A 20,867-nucleotide genomic window follows, 5' to 3' on the forward strand; every position below is an offset into this window, starting at 1 on the left:
TTTCCGGGTCCACTGGTGGAACCTCTTCTAACCGGTTCGGTAGATTTGACGAACCGGTTCTACCGAATAGGTGTGAACTGGTAGGAACCCACCTCTGGTTCTTTGATTAAGCAAACAAGGTGGAGGGGTCAACTGTACTTGGATATATGAAAATAACACAGACATAGGAAGAAACAAAGGATTGGCACAGTGATGGGACTCAAATTTTTTTACTACCGGTTCTGTGTGTGTGGCTTGGTAGGTGTGGTGTGGCTTGGTGGGCATGGCTTGGTGGGCGTGGCAGGGGAGGGATACTGTAAAAATCTCCATTCCCACCCTACCGGATTGTTGTTGGGGGCAATATGCTGACTCTGTAAACCGCTTAGAGAGGGCTGAAAGCCCTATGAAGCGGTATATAAGTCTAACTGCTATTGCTATTGCTACTTCAGGAGGAGGTTACTGCAAAATCCCCATTCCTTCCTGATCTGGCCTAAACCCTTAGACTTCAAATATCTCACATTTCCAAGCAACTGCGTGAATGAACTACTCACTCTACATGACACTTGGCTGTTTATGTTGGAATCTGCAGCCTTTTATCTCGAGATTAATATATTCCAGAATTTAGAAGTGCAAATACTTTAACAAAAATACAAGCTTTTGTTTTACTTGGAAATAAAATGGTAGACCTGGCAAAAATAAGAGGGGTAAAAAAAATCTTTTCCTTATGATTATGATGGGAGTAAATCTGGCTGATTAATTATCCAGGGACTTTGCTATGCTTCAGCATAACCAGGTTGTTAAAATATTCTCGGCCAATTTAAATACCTAAATCATTTTTTTTTCCTGGGAGCTGCAGAAATGATTGATTTGGCCCAAGGAACTTGCATTACTTTGTCAGATAATCCCAATGGCAGAATCCTAACATGGTAAGTGAAATAACCCTAGCCATAATTTTATTTTTGCTAAATCATTTGATTTATTCTCAGATGGGGTTATATATAAACATTTAATTAAATGCTTCGAAGGAGTCAGATAATTCAAGAGGACACCACAAGTATATAACTTAATACCTGGCTGTTGTTTCTTTCCTTTATGAGAGTCCTTTAAAATATATTTCTGACCAATGCAATCACAGCTTCAGATATTGTATTATTTTTCACAAAGCTGCTGCTATGGAGCAGCTAATCCCTTGAATCCTTTAGTCAAACCTTCTTTGACTGCATAATATTAAATAAATCCCTCTTTCCTGATGCTGCTGGACTTTCTCTGACATGTAATAAAGTTCAGATGCTTAACCCTTTCGAAGGCGTAATAAGCCTGACATTCTGATAGTTGAATATCATTTTTAAAATTACAATGAACTGAAGAGGTACACTTACAGATTATCAATGTGATTATTGTCCTACAGAGGCCCTAAGGATAATTCTGATGATTTCCCTTTTCCCTCTCCTGATTATCTTGTGGTATCTGAAAATCTGATCCAGCTGTGAAAATCAGCCACAACAACCCCTCTACCCTCACTCACCCCCACCCCAGGGCCTGCAGTTTAAGACCTTCTTTTGCATCTAAATTGTTTCTTAGTCTTGTTTTATCAACAAGAACCATTCCGTTGATAAAAGGAGAAACGTAGGACTTGCCCAAAGTCTCTTGAAAGAAACAAAATGCCAATTAGACAGGACTAGGGCGGCAACACAAAAATATTTACACTTTGCTTTTGGCATTATGTAATTTGTTAGGGAAAAAGAGGCTAAGATAATGCAAATGAACTCAGCTTGTGGATCGGAAAGGTTTGTTTGTTTGTTTGTTTATTTATTTATTTATTTATTTATTTATTTATTTATTTATTTATTTATTATTTGTCTTGTATGCCTCACAAAAGACAAGGGAAAGGGGGGAACGAGACAAAGACAACATATTAAAAACAAAAACCAACATTCACAATTTCCGTGGAGGTAAATGCTTCTCAGCCCCCCCCCCCCCCAGCCTGCTGGACTTGGTGGCTTTGCGGAAGGCCGGGAGGGTAGTAAGGGTCCGGATCTCAACAGGGAGCTCGTTCCAGAGGGCCGGAGCTGCAACAGAGAAGGCTCTCCCCCCGGGGAGTCGCCAGCCGACATTGGCTGGCAGATGGAATCCGGAGGAGACCTAACCTGTGCGATCTAATTGGTCTGAGAGAGGTAATCGGCAGGAGGCGGTCTCTCAGGTACCCAGGTCCGATGCCATGTAGGGCTTTATAGGTAGCAACCAGCACCTTGAAGCGGATTCGGAGACTAATAGGTAGCCAGTGCAGCTCGCGGAGGATAGGTGTAACGTGGGTGTACCTTGGTGCACCCATAATCGCTCGTGCGGCTGCATTCTGGACTAATTGGAGTCTTCAAATACTCTGGTTGGCAGTTCGGCAGTTCAAATCTCTAGTACAGATATCCTGCGTGAGCAAGAGGTTGGACTAGATGACCTCCAAGGTCCCTTCCAACTCTGTTACTGTTAAAAAAAAACCTTAGGAAAATGTACGCATGGTTATGGTCTACATGCAAAACAGTTTAGCCTAAGGAAGATGATGAAGAACCGTGTCCCAGAGAGATCTCTTACGAAATGGGGATTTGATCCACACCATTTCTGAGCGTCCCACTCTGTTCAGTGAGACAAAGATGGCACATTGGATGGATGGAAACAACGGGCTTTGGAAGACTTCACTTTCTTAATGCTTACTGAAAGCTATAGCTGAAAATGTTCGTTGTAGCCTTCTAACAAAATATTTATACAGCTATGAGTAAAAAGATGGATAACTCGGTCAACAATCTTTTTTTTTAACGGCCTGATCATAACTGCAACTCAGCTTTCTAGAATCATAAATAGTAGGTTCTAAATAATGAATGCATGTGTAGATCATACTTCGTTGTATGATATACGAATGGAGATCATATATATTCATATCAGGACACAATCGTTTGTATCAGGAGCAGGGGTGGGTTTCAACCGGTTCGCGGCGGTCCCTGCGATCCGGTTGGTCGCCGAACCCGGAAGTAAGTAACTTCCGGGAACGGCGAAGCCCCCCCCCCACGCCCGCGCGCGCCCGCGCGCCCGCGCCTGCTCCTTACCTGGTTTTGATGAATTCTGCGCTTCCACGCATGCGCAGGACGCATACAGCACCTGCACGATCCTCCAGGAGCAGCTGGAGCATCGCATAGACGCTAGTACGCATGCGTGCGCCGCACGCATGCGCACGCATGCTGCACGCATGCACGAGGACCCCGCACATGTGTGCGAGGACGCCGCCGGCCTCGTTCCAACCGAACCGGTTGGAAAGGGGCGAGAAACCCACCCCTGATCAGGAGCAATAACGCTATAGCTCTATATTTGTGTAGCAGCCTTCACTCTCTTTTACTACCCTTAAACCTGTGTTTCTCAACCTTGGCCACTTGAAGATGTCCGTACTTCAACTCCCAGAATTCCCTAGCTTCTGGGAGTTTAAGTCCAGACATCTTCAAGTAGCCAAAGTTGAGAAACACTGCCTTAAACCTAAGTTACAGTTCTACTCTATCTAATCACCAATTTTTTAAATATTAGTTGGTTATCTGTTCATTTGCTGCTTCAATGCTCTTGCATTGAAAATATATAATATATAGGTCCTATTTCTGTATCACAGAGATACATGAAGAGGTACAGTGGGTGTTAAGAGAAGAAAGGGATCCAAGTTTCTTTCTCTTTTTCTCCCATTGATCTGGGCTTTTTAAAGTAGCAGCTGCTCTTGAGTTGGAAATCTGCTCTGCTGGCTGAACGTTGGACAAAAGCCACATTCGAGTCTTAACTGGAAGCCATTCTCTTCTATCTCCATCCAACTTTTGATGTCCCTCTGCTAAAGAAGATCAAATGCCCTCGAAACTCAGCTACGTGCTGAAAGGACAAGAGATGGAAAGATCATCGAAATGCCCCCATTACTCCTTTGGTGTTTTTGAAGCCCTGGATCTTACGTCTGAGACAAAAGCCTGGAGTTCATACTGGCTTGTTAAGTTTTCTGACTTATTTGTTTCTAAATGCCAGAATATGTGGGGGGTTTCCCCCCCCTTTACTGCAGTTGCTGGCTACCATATGGCTACACTCACATTTCTCCTGCCTTCATTAAAGAAATTGGGCAGCAGCCAAAAAAAATAGTCTATTTTAGAACTATGCTAGATACGAGGAAGTAAGAACTTCATCTGTCTTGACAACTTATAAGAAAAAGAATCCCCTCATTTGATAGGTATATTCTCCATACCCCACCCCCTCTACTTATGTGGCCCATCACTACTGAAAATAGCAATAGCAGTTAGACTTATATACCGCTTCATAGGGCTTTCAGCCCTCTCTAAGTGGTTTACAGAGTCAGCCTATTTCCCCCCCACAATCTGGGTCCTCATTTTACCCACCTCGGAAGGATGGAAGGATGAGTCAACCTTGAGCCGGTGAGATTTGAACTGCTGAACTGCAGAACTAGCAGTCAGCTGAAGTGGCTGCAGTACTGCACCCTAACCACTGCGCCACCTTGGCTCAAAAGAGAGGAAAGAGTCGAGAAAGAAGAAGGGGGATGCTGAATTTTCCATGGCTTAAAGCTCTTTCATCTTAAAATGGCGGCAACTCATCCAGAATGGCTTCAGATCTCGTGAACAAGGAAAGGGTGCACTTACTACATAGTGTACAACTACACTATGCAGTAAGGGCTTCCTATTCATGAGATCTGAAGCCATTTGGGATGAGTTGATGCCATTTTCTTTCACTTTCATGAATATTAGGGAAAAGCCCCGAAGGCATGGCTCAGGAGCAGTGGTGGGTTTCAAAATTTTTTAGAACTTCTTCTGTAGTTGTGGCCTGCTTTGTGGGAGTGGCTTGCTGGCCATGTGACCGGGTCGAGTGGCTTGCCAGCCATGTGACCAGGTGGGAGTGGCTTGCCAGCCATGTGACCAGGTGGGAGTGGCTTGCCAGCCATGTGACTGGGTGGGTGTGGCCAACTTGTAAAATGTGGTGAAACTCACTTAACAACGCTCTTGCTTAGCAACTCAGAAACTCTGGCATTTGAAGCACGCAAGTCTTAAAGCTGTCAAGTTACAAGACCCTTGTTCCCCTAACCCTTTAGAAAAAAAGAACAACCCAGGGGTGTTCAAACTTGACAGCTTTAAGACTTGTGGACTTCAACTCCCAGAATTCCTCCTCCAGTAATATTGGCTCAGGAACTCTGGCATTGAAGTGTGCAAGTCTTAAAGCTGTCAAGTTACAAGACCCTTGCACCCCTAACCCTTTAGAAAAAAGAACACCCCAGGGGTGTTCAAACTTGACAGCTTTAAGACTTGTGTACTTCAACTCCCAGAATTCCTCCTCTCATTCTTCATTTTGATGATGTGCGGATGAGCAGGGGGAGGGAGCTGGAACCGGTTCTAAACGGCACGGTAGATTTCTGGAACCTCGTCTATAGAAGAGCTTAGAACTGGCAGAAACCCACCCCTGCTCAGGAGGAAGTTAGTTTGGAGGTTTTCTTTTCTTTCTTTTTTGCTGAAAAGAAAATTGCCTACCTGGAACTATATTTGCCAAAGTTTTCAGTGTTGCTTCAAATACTGCTTATTCAGGTACAATGTAATTCATAAATATAACCCAAGGTAATTTTATAAATGAATGTAGTGGATCATCTCCGTAGATCTTTACACTGACCAAACACTTTCAAACTAAGTGAGTTGGATCCAAATTTAGTTATGCATGTAGTAATTATAAGCTTGAGCACTACGTAACTCACTGAAGTAAAGGGAAGGACATAGATATCTATTTAGAAGGAACCCACATCAAATTCTGGGGGCTTATTTCCAAGGAAACAATGAACTTGACCGCAGGAATGTTACTCTAGAAATACATATCTTTTTACTTGAGTACAATAGCTTTATTTTCACATAAGTAAGTCTGGATTTCACTCTTTGGCTTTGTATTGGTTGATTAAAATGATTTAACGATTTAATCTAAATTTGGATGCATTTATACTTTCCAGATTTAGAAAAGAACTAGAATGTTCAGGAAGTCCTTGCTTAGCAACTACTCATTCAGCAACTGTTTGCAGTCATGATGGCATTGAATGAGACCTATGACAGGTTCTTGAAGTTGTGGCCATTGCAGCATCCTCAAGGTCATGTGATTACGATCCATGTGCTTGGCAATTTGTAACTTTCAATGCTGGCTTCTGATGAGCAAAGTGAATGAGGAAGCCAACAAGTTGCAGCCACACGACATTGTTCTTAACATCTGTGTGGGAATCACTTATCATTTGCAACCACAACTGTCCAGAACTGCTATCTTAAGTTTGGCAGGTGATATTTTTGTTTTATATTTTTGTTTTAGCGACGGAGTTCCTAATCCCAATTACAGTCATTAAGGGAAGACTACTGTTCATAAAAAATCTTGCTTTTCTAAGGTTAACACATAACCCTAAAATGTGCATATTTTAGATAGAAATATATACATAAAGGCCAGTGGTGGTTACAAAAATTGTTCGAACCTCCTCTGTGGGTGTGGCCTCATTTGTGGGAGTGGCTTGCCGCCCATGTGACCGGATGGGAGTGGCTTGCCGCCCATGTGACCGGATATGAAGATGCCGACGACACTTGTCAGAACCACCTTAAATTACCTCACACACAGCACTGGCCTGCATAAGAATAGGATGTAAACTTGTTTTCTAAAAGGCATCTTTGGTTTGCGTTAAAACAACTTCAACACACGCAATGTTCTGATTGCACCACAAACGCAGTAGTCATCCTTACCTTTCACAGAGGCACTTTTATAAATAGGAGCATGATAGTGTAGAATAATCATATCCAAGGACCAGTGGTGGGTTTCAAAAAGTTTTGGAACCTCTTCTGTAGGTGTGGCCTGCTTTCCGGGTCCACTGGTGGAACCTCTTCTAACCAGTTCGGTAGATTTGACGAACCGGTTCTACCGAATAGGTACGAACTGGTAGGAACCCACCTCTGATAAAGGCATACCTTTCAAGAAAGCATAAATAGCATGCACTGTACAGAGGACAATTGAAAAACCAACTATTAAGAACCTTGGTAAAACCCACCTATTTAGAGGAACAAATAGAAAATGCCACATTAGGTTTTGTATAAGTTTTCCTACAATTTTAAAAAGAAATATGCAAAATCGGGGAGGAAAAATAGTGCAACTGAATTGGATAGATTTGCCAATTCCAGGCCTTTGCCACCATGATGGGAAAGATCGACAAAAGAATTGCCACTCTCGTTCCATGGCATTGTGTGGTATACTTGGTCACCTTTCTCAAACATTACAACTCCATCCTCGAAGTTCTCCTACAAAGGCCTATAAATAAACTGGTGTCAGCCTTGATTCACGAGGAGTCTCCAAACCTGGCAATTTTATGACTCGTGGACTTCAACATGGCTGTCTGGGGAATTCCGAAAGTTGAAGTCCACAAGTCTTAGAGTTGACAAGCTTGGAGACCCTTGCAGTAGAAAACTGGAACTTTAGAAGGATCTGGTGATTAAGACAGCAAAGCAAGCTGGGGCTCTCTGAATTTAAGTAGGCAGCTAGAAGGTCTGGGTTCTTTTTTCACAACATGGCCTTCAGGGATTCTGGCTGATTCCTGGACTGAATCATCTTGATGAATCTTGCTGCTCAGGATTAATCCTGGTGCATTGTTGTCAGGTCTTTTTTCCTTTCCCAAGATGTCCTTGGCTTGGGAAGTAACTACGAGTCAAGGATCGCTCTTCTGATCTATACCTGAGCAAGTAGTATTGAGGTTGGGACTGGAGTGGGGCAATAAAGTTTTTAAAGTTTGATTGTGATTGTTGCATAAGTATGTTTGGATTTCATTATACCCAATGTTGCTTGGGGTTCAAAGAGTGTGATAGTCACTGGTCTGAACAATATACTTGGAAAGCTACGTAAATTGGCAGTTCCTGAGCAAGAAGAATATGTTCTATAGTGCGTATCCTGTATGGAAATCAACCTTGGCTGTTCTTTGGAAGGATGAATACTGAAGTCGAAGCTCAAATACTCTGGCCACCTAATGAGAAGAAAGGACTCATTGGAAAGGACCCTGATGCTGTGAAAGATTGAGGGCAAAAAAGGGACAGCAGAGGATGAAATGGTCAGATAGTGTCTGTCAGCTTCTGCTTTGCTGTTGCTTCAGCTGCCATGAAACGGGGAGGGAGGGCACGGTATTTTGGGTGGGGTTACTCATTGTGCTGGAGGAAGGTTCTGGAGTTCTCTGGATGGACAGACTACGCATGCGTGGGGGTTTTCCCGCTTAGACTAACGGCACCGATATTCCATCTTCATGATGCCTTTTGAAGTTATCTCACACCAGACACTTGAAGGACTTATGATTGGACTGGGCCTATGATGCCAGGGGGTGTGGAAAAGGCTATTCTATATATCAACTGCTTTCGCGCCTAATTAACCAGACTTTGCTATGCAACCGCTCTCTAGCCATATGTAATTAGTAAAAGTACTTTTGATTTCCTACACATGGAATCGTTGGGTCTTTCTTTCCTAATTATATTATGGAGGGAGGCTGACAGTGTCATTGATGCAAGAAATATGAATCTGGGCAAACTCTGGAAGACAAAGGAGGATGGAGGGCCTGGCGTGCTATGGTCCATGGGGTTGCAAAGAGTCAGACATGACAGTGCTGGGATTCAATTTTTTTTACTACCGGTTCTGTGGGCATGGCTTGATGGGCGTGGCTTGGTGGATGTGGCAAGGATACAGCAAAATCCCCATTCCCCCCCCCGATCAGCTGGGACTTGGGAGGCAGAGAATAGATGGAGGCGGGGCCAGTCAGAGGTAGTATTTACCGGTTCTCCGAAATGCACTACTCAAAATTTCTGCTACCCGTCCTCCAGAACTAATCAGAACCTGCTGAATGCCACCTCTGGGACACGACTTAGTGACTGAAAACAAGAAGATATCCTGTGTATGCTATAAACACTGGAGTACCTAGTAAATAGAATTGCATCTTTCCTTCCTTCTGTCCTCCCCACCCCTGTCTTCCAGGAAAAAAAAAAAATCTGTTTCATTTCTATAAAAAATGGTAACTCCCTGGGTCCATTTTGTTTTTGAACCAAACTAGGTCTTTTGCAGCTTGAGGACAGATTTATCAAGGGTAGCCCCTGGTGTGGGGTATGTGATCTTAGAACAGCTCTAATTCTCTCTCGTTCTGTCACCCCACACTCATACGCAATGCATGTATAAATATAAATTCAGTTTTCATAAACAGGAAGCTCTTTTTCTTTGTTGTTGTTGCTACAATATGTATCTCCCAGGAGAAGGAAAGGAGGGGGGGGGAAAATCCGAGGGTTTTATGTAGTGTGAGAGTTCAACAAAAGGCCAATATTTCTCTCTCTCTGTGTGTGTGTGTGTGTGTGTGTGCATCAATCATACCTTTCACCAGAAGGAAAATAAAAATAACTCGGAATATTCCAGCTTTCCTGATCCTGTCTAGGCATGGGGAGACGTGATGCAAATAACAAGCGACAACCTACATGCATACAAGGGGGGGGAAAGAGGGGACCCCACTGAGGGCTTTGATTAAGCACTATCAGGAACCAAATAGAAAATGGCACGCAGCCAAGCACGCGTTCCGCTTTCTGTCCTTCTGCATGCGGCTGGCTGGCTGCTTATACAGGTTGTCATAAAAACTAATCTGCAGCCTGAACTGCCTATCAGGTAGCAGAGGGAATGTGTGCTCCATAAGGGGCTGTCTGAAATGTCATTTGCCTTGTCACCTGGGGGAAAAGGCAGCCATGTGGTTTCAGCAGCATCGACTTAACTGGCTTTTTTTTTTAAAAAAAAATTGTACGCTGGCAACGTAAGAAAAGGCTTACGGCAGTCTTTATTTTAGGGAGGCCAAAATATTTTAAGCAAAGAGGACTATATTTATATCTGCCTTGTAAAAGTATGGGCAAGGGAGGGGGAGGGAAATGCTTAATTCTCTCCACAATATCGGTGCTTCATATAGGAAAAATAATAGTGGCTCACAACTCAGCAGTATACAGTGCATGCAACATTTCAAGATAAGGTTGAAAAGATTCACGCTTGAAATGGCTTCTCCGTGATGATGTTACAGCATAAGGGTCTTTAAGGAGCCATGAGGATGTTGTGTGCATCATGATGTTTTCACAGATTGATGCAAATGATGTAATCCTCAACACATGGATGATGATGCCACAAGGCCAGAGCTAGCAAGTTGGACCAGTGCTCTCATTAAGGTAGTTCCTTCAGCTTTTCATTAAAATGCATTCACTCTTTTTAGTGTCTGTGCAATTGTGAAATAATTACAAAAAGTTGCAGGGTGAAAAAAAAAATCACAACTTCTGCACCAAGTTGATCCGGGTATCCAGATTAAGAAATGACAGACTAGATTTTTCTCCTTTCTTCAAACGTCCATCCAGGTTTACTTTTTCCCTCTAAATGTTGATGGAAGAGGTCTCAAACATTCAGATTCCTCAGCACATTTCAGGAAAATATTTACTAAAATCTGGAGAAGCATCAGCTGAGTAGAATATCCTATTGCGTACATTCACAATTAACCATTCAATACACACCATCAATTTTGAGGAGTATGGAAAGATCATTACCAACTGTATCTGGCAATTTTGACTAGTCGGGATACTTCCCTTGTATTATCTCAGCAATTCTTACAGCAGATTTGCATCAAAGAGCAAAGATGGAGTCAACCAGAGATTCAAAAGTGAATGCTGGATTTCTACTTTGGTATTTGCCACTGACATACAGTATGTCAATTGCTTGTGCAATGATAATAGCAATAGAAATAGCAGACTTATAAACCGCTTCTTAGGGCTTTCAGCACTCTCTAAGCGGTTTACAGAGTCAGCATATTGCCCCCAACAACAATCCGGGTCCTCATTTTACCCACCTCGGAAGGATGGAAGGCTGAGTGAACCCTGAGCCGGTGAGATTTGAACAGCCGAACTGCAGAACTACAGTCAGCTGAAGTAGCCTGCAGTGCTGCATTTAACCACTGATCTGGGTACTTGAGAGACCGCCTACTGCCAATTACCTCCCACAGACCCATTAGATCCCACAGGGTTGGCCTCCTCCGGGTGCCATCTACCAGCCAATGCCACCTGGCTACTACCCGGGGGAGGGCCTTCTCTGTGGCAGCTCCGGCCCTCTGGAATGAACTCCCCGCAGGGATTCGGACCCTCACCTCTCTCCAGGCCTTCCGAAAAGCCGTCAAAACCTGGCTTTGCCGGCAGGCCTGGGGGTGATGAGTTCCCTCCCCTCTCGACATGTATGGTTGTGCGACTGTTGTTTACTTTTATTATTTGTATTTTGTTTTTTTATGTTCCCCCTTTTTCCCCCTTGAATTGTTCGCCGCCCTGAGTCCTCCCGGAGAAGGGCGGCATACAAATAATAAAATTCTATTCTATTCTATTCTACTGCGCCACCTCGGCTCCTAATAATTTGTAGACAGAAGGATTTGAAATGGTTTCCCATCCATTGTTCCTCTCGGCAACCATCCCCCCCCCCCAGCCTCATCTGGAATCCAGTTTCCTGGTCTTCTGGAGGGATGTGTATCAAACGATTGAGCTTCCCCCGTTCTCATAACAATCCCTGCTTTCTGGTTGTCGAGGGAGCTTTTATATATCGACGGAGGGACGACGCGGCAGCCAGGGTTCAACAAGCAACTGGTTTATTCTCAGCTGACAGCGATTCGAAGAACAGAACGCGCGCCAGAAGGTATTTATACGAACGGTTTAACCAATCACCGGCCGGGGACTGGGCAGCAACCGCTGACGTCAGTCCCTCGGCCAATCAACTGTAACTCTAGGCCGGCAACACCCTCTGCAGCTTTCAGCCAATCAGAAAGCAAGAGGCTGTTGCTGGCATCATGAATATTAATGAATACTTAACACCCCTTTCCCCCAGTTCTGCGCATGCCCGAAACGGAGCATGCGTAGTCTTGAAGGTATGCTGGGCGGCGCCGGACCCGCCCAGATCTTCTCATTGCAGGGGCAGTCGTCGGCGGAGGAGGACCTCCTCGTGGTAGCTCCTCCCCAAAGGGAGTGGAGCTCCGAGGCACGCCATTTTGAAAAGGCCCAGAAGGCGGGCTCAACTGCAAAGGTAGGCTTGGCCGTGGGGGCGCGTCACCAGGCGTAGGAGGAACCTCCTGAAGAGTGTTCCCGGGGTTGTGAGTGAATGTCTGCAAGTTTCCTAGGACGGGTTGAGATGTTAGTTCGGCGTCCCTGCAGGTGGCGCTTTGGTAGGTAGGGCCTGGTGTGGTGAAGGCCCTTGCTTGCGGTCTCTCGGCTTGAGTATTTTGTGGTTGGCACAGGTTGAGGCCTGGAGTGGCGAAGGCCCTTGTTTGCGGTCTCTCGGCTTGAGTATTTTGTGGTTGGCACAGGTTGAGGCCTGGAGTGGCGAAGGCTTCCCAGGGCAACCCCGGTATTGCGGTGTTGTCGATCGGGGGTTCGTGGCAACCGGCCTGCAACGGGAGACACCTCCTTAGCTGATCCAGGTGGCGTCTCCATTGGGATCCGTCAGCCAATTGGATCCTAAAAGAACATGGGCCGGTCAGGGCAACGATAGAAGCTGGAACCCATCTCGGCTCCCCCGCAAAGGAACGGGCCCACACGGAATCCCCTAACTTAAACGAACGGGGAGGGAGAACCCCCAGATTGCTCGGCTGATCCCCTGAATAGAGCGGGTGAAGCCTATCCAGGGGAGTCCGCAGGCGCCGACCCATCAAGAGTTCCGCGGGGCTTTTGTTGGTGGTTGGGCAGGGGGTGGAATGTTGGCTTAGCAGGTAAGCCGCCACCCTTGCCTGCCAGTCGCCCCGGTCCATGCGGCCCAGCGCCTCCTTCGCTGAGCGGACCGCCCGCTCCGCCCGGCCATTGCTGGCCGGGTGGTACGGGGCTATGGGCGCGTGCCGGATCCCTAGCTCGGCCAAGAATTCCTGGAAAGTGGTGGATGTGAACTGGGGCCCGTTGTCCGAAACCATCACATCCGGCAACCCATGGGTCGCGAACAATTTCCGTAAAGCCCTGACCGTACTCTCGGCTGTGGTAGAGCCCATGAGGACCAGCTCCACCCACCGGGAGTAGGCGTCCACCACAACCAGGAAGTTCTGGCCGTGGAAGGGACCAGCGAAATCGATGTGGAGGCGGGACCATGGGCCTCTCGGAGCCTCCCACTCTCGAGCAGGCCCGGCGGGGGGGTTGGGCCTGGACACTTGACAAGTCGTGCAACGGCCTACATAGGCCGCTATCTCTGTGTCCAGCAAGGGCCACCAGACATAGCTACGGGCCAACGCCTTCATCCGTGCTATGCCCGGGTGGTCCTTGTGGAGCAGATCCAGAACTTGTGGCCGAAGCGCGGCGGGGATCAGCACCCGATCCCCCCAGACGAGACAACCCCCGTGGAGGGAGATTTCTGCCTGGCGATTTTTAAAGGGCCGAAAGCCCTCTGCCACTTTGTCTGACGGCCATCCCCTCAAAACCCAGGAAGCGACCTGGGAGAGGATTGGATCGGCCTTCGTGTGGGCTGCCACGTCTGTGGCGGAGATTGGAAAACCGGAGGAGGCAATGGAGAGGACGGAGAGGGCTGGGACAGGGGCGGTGTCCGTCTCCGGTAGCGGGCAACGGCTGAGGGCATCCGCATGCCCCAGCTGTTTGCCAGGACGGTAGAGCAGCGTATAAGAATACGCTGCGAGGAACTCCGTCCAGCGAGTCATTCGGGGGGACAAAATGGCAGGGGTCGGCTTGTCGCCCGCCAAAAGCCCAAGGAGTGGCTTATGGTCGGTGACAAGAGTAAAGTGCCGACCGTAGAGGTAGTCGTGGAACCTCTTAATCCCGGACACTGCAGCCAGAGCCTCCTTGTCGATCTGACTGTAGTTTCGCTCCGCCGAGGAGAGTGTCCGGGAATAAAAGGCCACAGGGGCCTCTGAGCCATTCGGGAGGACATGGCTCAGGACCGCCCCTAGACCAAATGGGGAGGCGTCACACGCCAACGTCAGAGGCATCCCGTCATGATACTGAATCAGGACTGCCGATGATGTCAGCGTCTCTTTGACAGCCGCGAACGCATGCGCTTCGCGGCTGCCCCAGCGCCAGGCCGCGGATCGGTCGAGCAACCGATGCAGCGGCTCGGCTAGTGACGCCTTGTGAGGAATAAAGGGGGCGTAGAAATTGAGCAGCCCTAGGAACGCCTGTAGCTCCGCCCTGGAGGTGGGAGCGGGGGCGTTCTTAATGGCGGCAATTTTTGACGGTGTAGGGTGAATGCCTTGGGCGTCTATTAAGAAGCCCAAGAATTCTACCCTAGGGACAGCAAATGAGCATTTGCTGCTCTTCAATTTCAATCCCGCGCCCCTGAAACGACTGAGGACCTTCCGCAATACATCGATGAGTTCTGAGCGGCTGGCTGCAGCGATCAGAACATCATCGAAATATGGCACAACCCCCGGTAGTCCATGGAGCAGACGCTCCATGAGGCTCTGGAAGATCCCCGGGGCAACGGACACGCCGAATTGCAGGCGGCGGCAACGGAAAACCCCACGATGGGTGACGATGGTCTGGGCAGCCGCCGCATCGTCATCCACCGGGAGCTGTTGATAGGCCTGCGCCATATCCAGTTTGGCAAATATGCAACCCTGCCCCAAGGAGTGGAGCAGGTGTTGCACAACAGGGACTGGATAGGGGTTTGCCTGAAGGGCCAAGTTGATCGTCGACTTGTAGTCGGCGCAGATTCTCACCGAGCCATCCGGCTTGACCGGGAGGACTATGGGGGTCTCCCATGGAGCATGATCTACTGGCTCGATGACACCCTGCGCCAAGAGTTTGTCAAGTTCGGCGTCAACCTTGGCCCTCAAGGCAAAGGGCACCCTGCGGGCTTTCAGCCTAATGGGAGCAATCTGGGGATCTAAACTAAGGGAGATGGGGGTTCCCTTGTAGCACCCGAGCTTGCCATCAAAAACGTCAGAGAATTCCTTTAAGACGTCTTCCACTGAAGAGGAAACCACCCGGTGCACCCCCCCAATGGACAACCCCAGGGCTGGAAACCAGTCAAGGCCGAGAAGGGCCGGCAGGGCGTTTTTTACAATAATGATTGGCAGCTCCCCATTAAAAGTGCCGTAATTAACAGGAATAGGGAAAGACCCCAGGACGGGAATCAATTTTCCCTGGTAGTCCCTCAAAAGTAAACGGGTTGGGTCTAACTTTGTTTGGGGCACCGCAGGGCAGAGGCGGGAGAACATGTCCCAGGACAGCAACGAACGGGAGGAGCCGGAGTCCACCTCCATTTGGCACGGCTGACCTGCCAGGTGGACATTAGCTGTTATTTTTCGGGATCCGGAGGAGGCCTGGTTGATTGAACTCTCCCCTTCCTGCGGTGCGGACACATTGTGGCAGTCGTCTCCTCTGCGCGTTGGCCGCGGTGGCTGGCGGCGCGGCTGCGATTTGGGTCTTTCGTTGGCTTGGAAGAAGGCAGGGGCCGGCAAGGATGCTCGGCAGACTTGGGCAATGTGCCCCTGCCTCTGGCAACGGCGGCAGATGGCGTTCCGGAACTGACAGGACTGGCGGTCGTGGCGGCCTCCGCAACTAAGGCAAGAAGCCTTGGAGGGTTGCGGGGCGGCCGCTGATGGAGCCGGTTGTCTTCGCCGAGGTTGGGCACGTACTTGGCCGACGTTGTCGGGCTCCGGGTCCTCGGAAGGCGTAAAGTCATCAAAGTCAATGTCATGGATTTGGGAGGCCGGTGGAGTGAACGGAACGTGTCCCGGAGTTTGTGATGATAGTTGTAGCCGCTCCAGATCAGCGGTGGATTGCTCAGAGAGCTCGGCTGCTCTGGCGATTTCCACCGCTTGTAGGAGGGTAATATCGTGGTAGCGGAACATGCGGCTTCTTAGATGGACGTCCCGCACTCCGCACACGAATTGCTCCACTAAATTTTCCTCAAGATTTGAGAAATCACACTGGGACGCTACCGTACGTAGGGCTTCTAAGAACTGGCTAATTGACTCTCCCGGCTTTTGCACTCTTCTGCGGAACGCAAAGCTGCGGGCAATTTTGGAAGGTGTCGGGGCATAGTGTCCCTTCAGTTTAGCCATCAGGTTGTCCCAACCTAATTTATAAGCTGGTCTGGGAGCAGCCATAGCCCTGGCTGAGGCGAACATAGAAGGTTCGCAGCAGGATAAAAAGAAACTACATTTCTCCTCATCGGTTTGAGCCTGGTTCTTTGTAGCAATGAGGTATGTCTCAAACCGCTCCATGAACCCTTCCCAGGATTCACCGGCGGAGCCGAATGGAGCGAAAGGCGGCAAAGGATTCATGTTGGCCAGGAGTTAGTGACAGGCTGAGGAGAGGAGGTTGTGACAGGAATTTTTTTTTTCCTTTTTTTTTTTCAACAAGCAACTGGTTTATTCTCAGCTGACAGTGAATATTAATGAATACTTAACAGGAGCCGAGGTGGCGCAGTGGTTAGAGTGCAGCACCGCAGGCTACTTCAGCTGACTGCAGTTCTGCAGTTCGGCTGTTCAAATCTCACCGGCTCAGGGTTGACTCAGCCTTCCATCCTTCCGAGGTGGGTGAAATGAGGACCCGGATTGTTGTTGGGGGCAATATGCTGACTCTGTAAACCGCTTAGAGAGGGCTGAAAGCCCTATGAAGCGGTATATAAGTCTAACTGCTATTGCTATTGCTATTGTCTGACCGCAGTACTGCATTAGGCTGCCAAATCTCTAATGTGCACATTCCAGATGGAAACATGCAGAAGATAGCTTGCCTATGACTTGGAGAGTAGCTCAATAATTAATTCAGTGGGAACTACACCTTACAAAACAATTTGTTCCTGTTTAAATGGGAAGAGGAGGGAGGGGGAGAGTTACAAATGTGGAAGAAGGGAATTAATGAAAAGCGAGAATAGCATGTGAAAGAAAGAAGAAGAAGAAGAAAAAAAACAGGTCACTGGTAAATGGTGTGAAGAGTGATCCCAGGAATGGTTTGACTCTTCTGAGTTGTGTACTTGAAGGAAAATAAAATGAAAAAAGACAGGTATAATTTATTTCCTGTTAAAAAAAAAGGAAGAAGCCAGATGGTGCTTTGCTGTTTTCCTGCCTGCTGCCTTGGCATTCTCTTCTGACCAGTTCCTGAGTCAGTTCAATCTTGGCAGTATTGATTAAAGGAAAGCTGGGAATAGTTTTTAGGAGAGCAAGTGAACCTGGAAACGTCTTCTCCCGTTCTGTACATGCGTCTCTTGGTTTATTCTTCCATCTGCTCCAACAGGTTATGTAGATTTCCCAAACAGAAAGGCAGAGGAAGAATGGGAGGGAATGTAAGAGTAGGAAAGAGGGGAGGAATGGGAAGAAGAGGGGAAGGGTAAAGGGGAGGAAGGGGAAGGAGAGAAGGGAAAGGAGAGGACGAAGGAAGGAAGGAGAGAAGAAAGAGAAGAAAGGGGGGTGGGAAGGAGGGAGGGAAGGAGGGAGGGAAGCAAGGAGGGAAGGAAGGAGGGAAGGAAGGAGAGAAGGAGAGAAGAAAGGAGGGAAGGAAGGAGGGAAGGAAGGAGGGAAGGAAGGAGAGAAGAAAGGAGGGAAGGAAGGAGGGAATGTAGGAGAGAAGGAAGGGGGAAGGAAGGAGAGAAGGAGAAAATAAAGGAAGGAAGGAAGGAAGGAGGGAAGGAGAGAAGGAGGGAAGGGGAAGGAGGGAGGGAAGGAAGGGGGGAAGGAAGGAAGGGGAGTAGGAGAGAAGAAATGAGGGAAGGAAAGAGGGAGGGAGGGAAGAAGAAGTAGGACCGTTGTAAGATAAGATGGATCTATGGGATGTTAAAAAAGCAATCTTCAAGTATATTGTCAACAGTAGGGAAAAACTGTTATAAATACATATTATTAATAACAGTTATGAGATCATATAATTGTGAATGTATATTTGAAATTGATAAAATTAAAATAAAAAAAAATAAAAAAAAGATTTCCCAAACAATAGAAAAGCTGCAGAGTCTGCTCAGCAGATTTGAATGGAGAATAAATAACATTCCTTCCCGACAATAAATGGTATAAGAACTGCTTTGCCTGCAGATAGTTCCTGGATGACATCCTTGACATCTTCAGTTGAAACAGGATGTAGCAATAGCACTTTAGACTTATATACCGCTTTGTGGTGTTTTACAGCCTCTCCAAGCAGTTTACAAATGTCAGCAAATTGCCCCCAACAATCTGGGTCTTCCTTTTACTGACCTTGGAAGAGTGGAAGACTGAGTCAATCTTGAACTGCTGACAGTCAATGCGGACAATGCCAGCTGGCGGCCCCCTGGGGGAGGGCCTTCTCTGTTGCTGCACCGGCCCTGTGGAACGATCTACCCATAGAGATCCGGACCCTTACCACTCTCCCGGCCTTCCGTAAAGCCGTCAAGACCTGGCTGTTCCGGCAGGCCTGGGGCTGTTGATTGATATCCAGCCCCGCTTAGATGGAATGGATGATGTGGAATTTTAATTGTGTTTTCTATTCTTAAATTTTAAATGTTCTTTGTCTTGCTGTGAGCCGCCCAGAGTCCCAATGGAAGTGGGCGGCATACAAAGTTTATTAAACTCGAAACTTGAAACTCGAAAAAGGCGGCAGAATTAGCCTAGGAGCTTAGGTGGAAGTATCTAATATCAGCATAGACCATCCTGAGCTGGTATCAGGCCTATGGAGCCAAGAACAATATAAGGCGCTACTATGCCTTTATTAGTTTCTTAATTGCTGCTCACCTATAGACAGGAATTTTGACAAACGAATGCACTTATCTGTATATGTCTTAGATATACGCTGTGAACTGCTAGTGGGGAGAGCCCTCCTTTTTCTATAAACCAAAGATTTTAAGATATGTTGTCTCTTTGCTTCTTGCGAGAGACCCTTCCTGTGAACCTGGGCTTCTGTCCACCACATCTAGATAGACTAATTGTATGAGATGGTGTAAGTTCACTTCCATCTTTTGCCCCGAGAAAAATCACTACTATTACCAGCGTGCATAACTTCCTCTTCCAGTCATCCAGTAGAAATTAATAGCACTCATTATTTTTCTATGAATTCTCTGATTATTGAACTCTGTTGCTAAGAAATAGTAACATTTACTATATGCTTTTTGGGATGTGGTGGCTCAGTGGCTAAGACGTTGAGCTTGTCAATCAAAAGGTTATCAGTTCAGTGATTCGAATCCCTGGCGCCGCGTAACGGAGTGACCTCCCGTTACCTGTCCCAGCTTCTGCCAACCTAGCAGTTTGAAAGCACGTAAACAATGCAAGTAGAAAAATAGGAACCACCTTTGGTGGGAAGGTAACAGCATTTTGTGCGCCTTCGGCATTTAGTCATGCCGGCCACATGACCACGGAGACGTCTTCAAACAGCGCTGGCTCTTCGGCTTTGAAACTGAGATGAGCACCATCCCCTAGAGTCCGGAACGACTAGCACATATGTGCGAGGAGAACCTTTACCTTTATATGCTTATAGTTGACTGAAATTTATTGGCATCCATCATAGCGTTCTACAACGTAACACTCATGAAAGACAGAAACTCAGTGAGGCTAAGCATTACCCATATTTGACACTATATCAAGAACAACTGATTTCAGTCTATTTCTGCACAACATTTGCAGAGAGTAAAAACTGAACCACTGCCAAGCGGCTACAATAAGAGTTTCCTACCCATTTACCCCCCCACCCTAAGAGAGGAGCAACTGGGGATGGGCTTCCTATGTGTGACCATCATTGGAAACAATGTGCTGAAAGTTTAAATGCCTGTCTTAGACTGCAATTTCACCAGAGTGCCTTTCAAAAGTCCAGCAGGAGAAACACAGATTAAACAAACTCCTGTAGATGAAGCGAAGGGAGAATTGCAACTGTAATGTGTTCTGGTGCATAGCTGCAGGATAAGGCTGATGAATTGTCTGTAGGACAGGAGAACAGGAGCTGGGGTAGGTTTCATCAGCAGATCACTTTCACCTCCCACCTCATTCTGATTTAAATCCTACATCAAATTGAGTCACTCAGTGCAACTGATGAAATGAGCTGCAACTTGCAGATGCTCATGTCTCTTGATAAAATGTGTTAGTCAGAAAAAGCGCTACCAGACTCCTAACTTTTGGCTGCCATAGACTATCACAGCTCTTCTCTTATCATGTGTTGTTCTAGGCATGTTCTTGGAACCTTAATAATAGCAAGAAGTGCTGGAGAAGTCATCTGATAGTTCCAAGTACATAATCATCAATATGGTTTAAATAAACAATTAATGCTTTCGCATACGAATTCTGCTCGTTTTGAAATCAAGTAATTCAATCTTTGAACTGAGTGGGAGGGAAGCTTACTTGGGGCTGCAAGGCAGCCGGAGAATTCCAGCACGGAGCAGTTCTGCCTTCAGCTGGCCCCCATTCTCTTCACAGACACAGAAGCTGCAAAGATCAGAAAGGCATTTGCTTGACAAAACTTCTCTCCTTTCCCTTCTTTTCCCGAAGAGTAAGGTGTCTGTCAGATGTCTGATAGATGATCATCTTAACAGATAACGCCACTGGTAACACGGGAGCAGCTATGTTTAGCTGCTACCATCAGTAAGTCCCGCCCAGGAAGTCAATCATCAATATGGTGATGATGCCCAACTGTGTGTTGTTACTCAGACTGTACAAGAGATGCTGTCAGTCTCTCGGCCAAGAATGTGGAGGAAATAAGGGTCTCGGTGAAATGACATAATCTGAAACTGAAGCCTAGGAAAATGGAATTACTGTTTGTCTATCCCGACATCTCTGACTGTGTCTCAGGATGAGCTAGCACTGCCATTGAAGGACCTGAAGGATCTGTCTCCTGGGGGTTCTCCTGGACTCAGTGTATGACTGAATGAGCAGATGGAGACTATGACCAAGGAAACTTCAACTGATG

Source organism: Thamnophis elegans, chromosome 3 (genome assembly GCF_009769535.1).
Source record: "Thamnophis elegans isolate rThaEle1 chromosome 3, rThaEle1.pri, whole genome shotgun sequence".
Taxonomy (NCBI): Eukaryota; Metazoa; Chordata; class Lepidosauria; order Squamata; family Colubridae; genus Thamnophis; species Thamnophis elegans.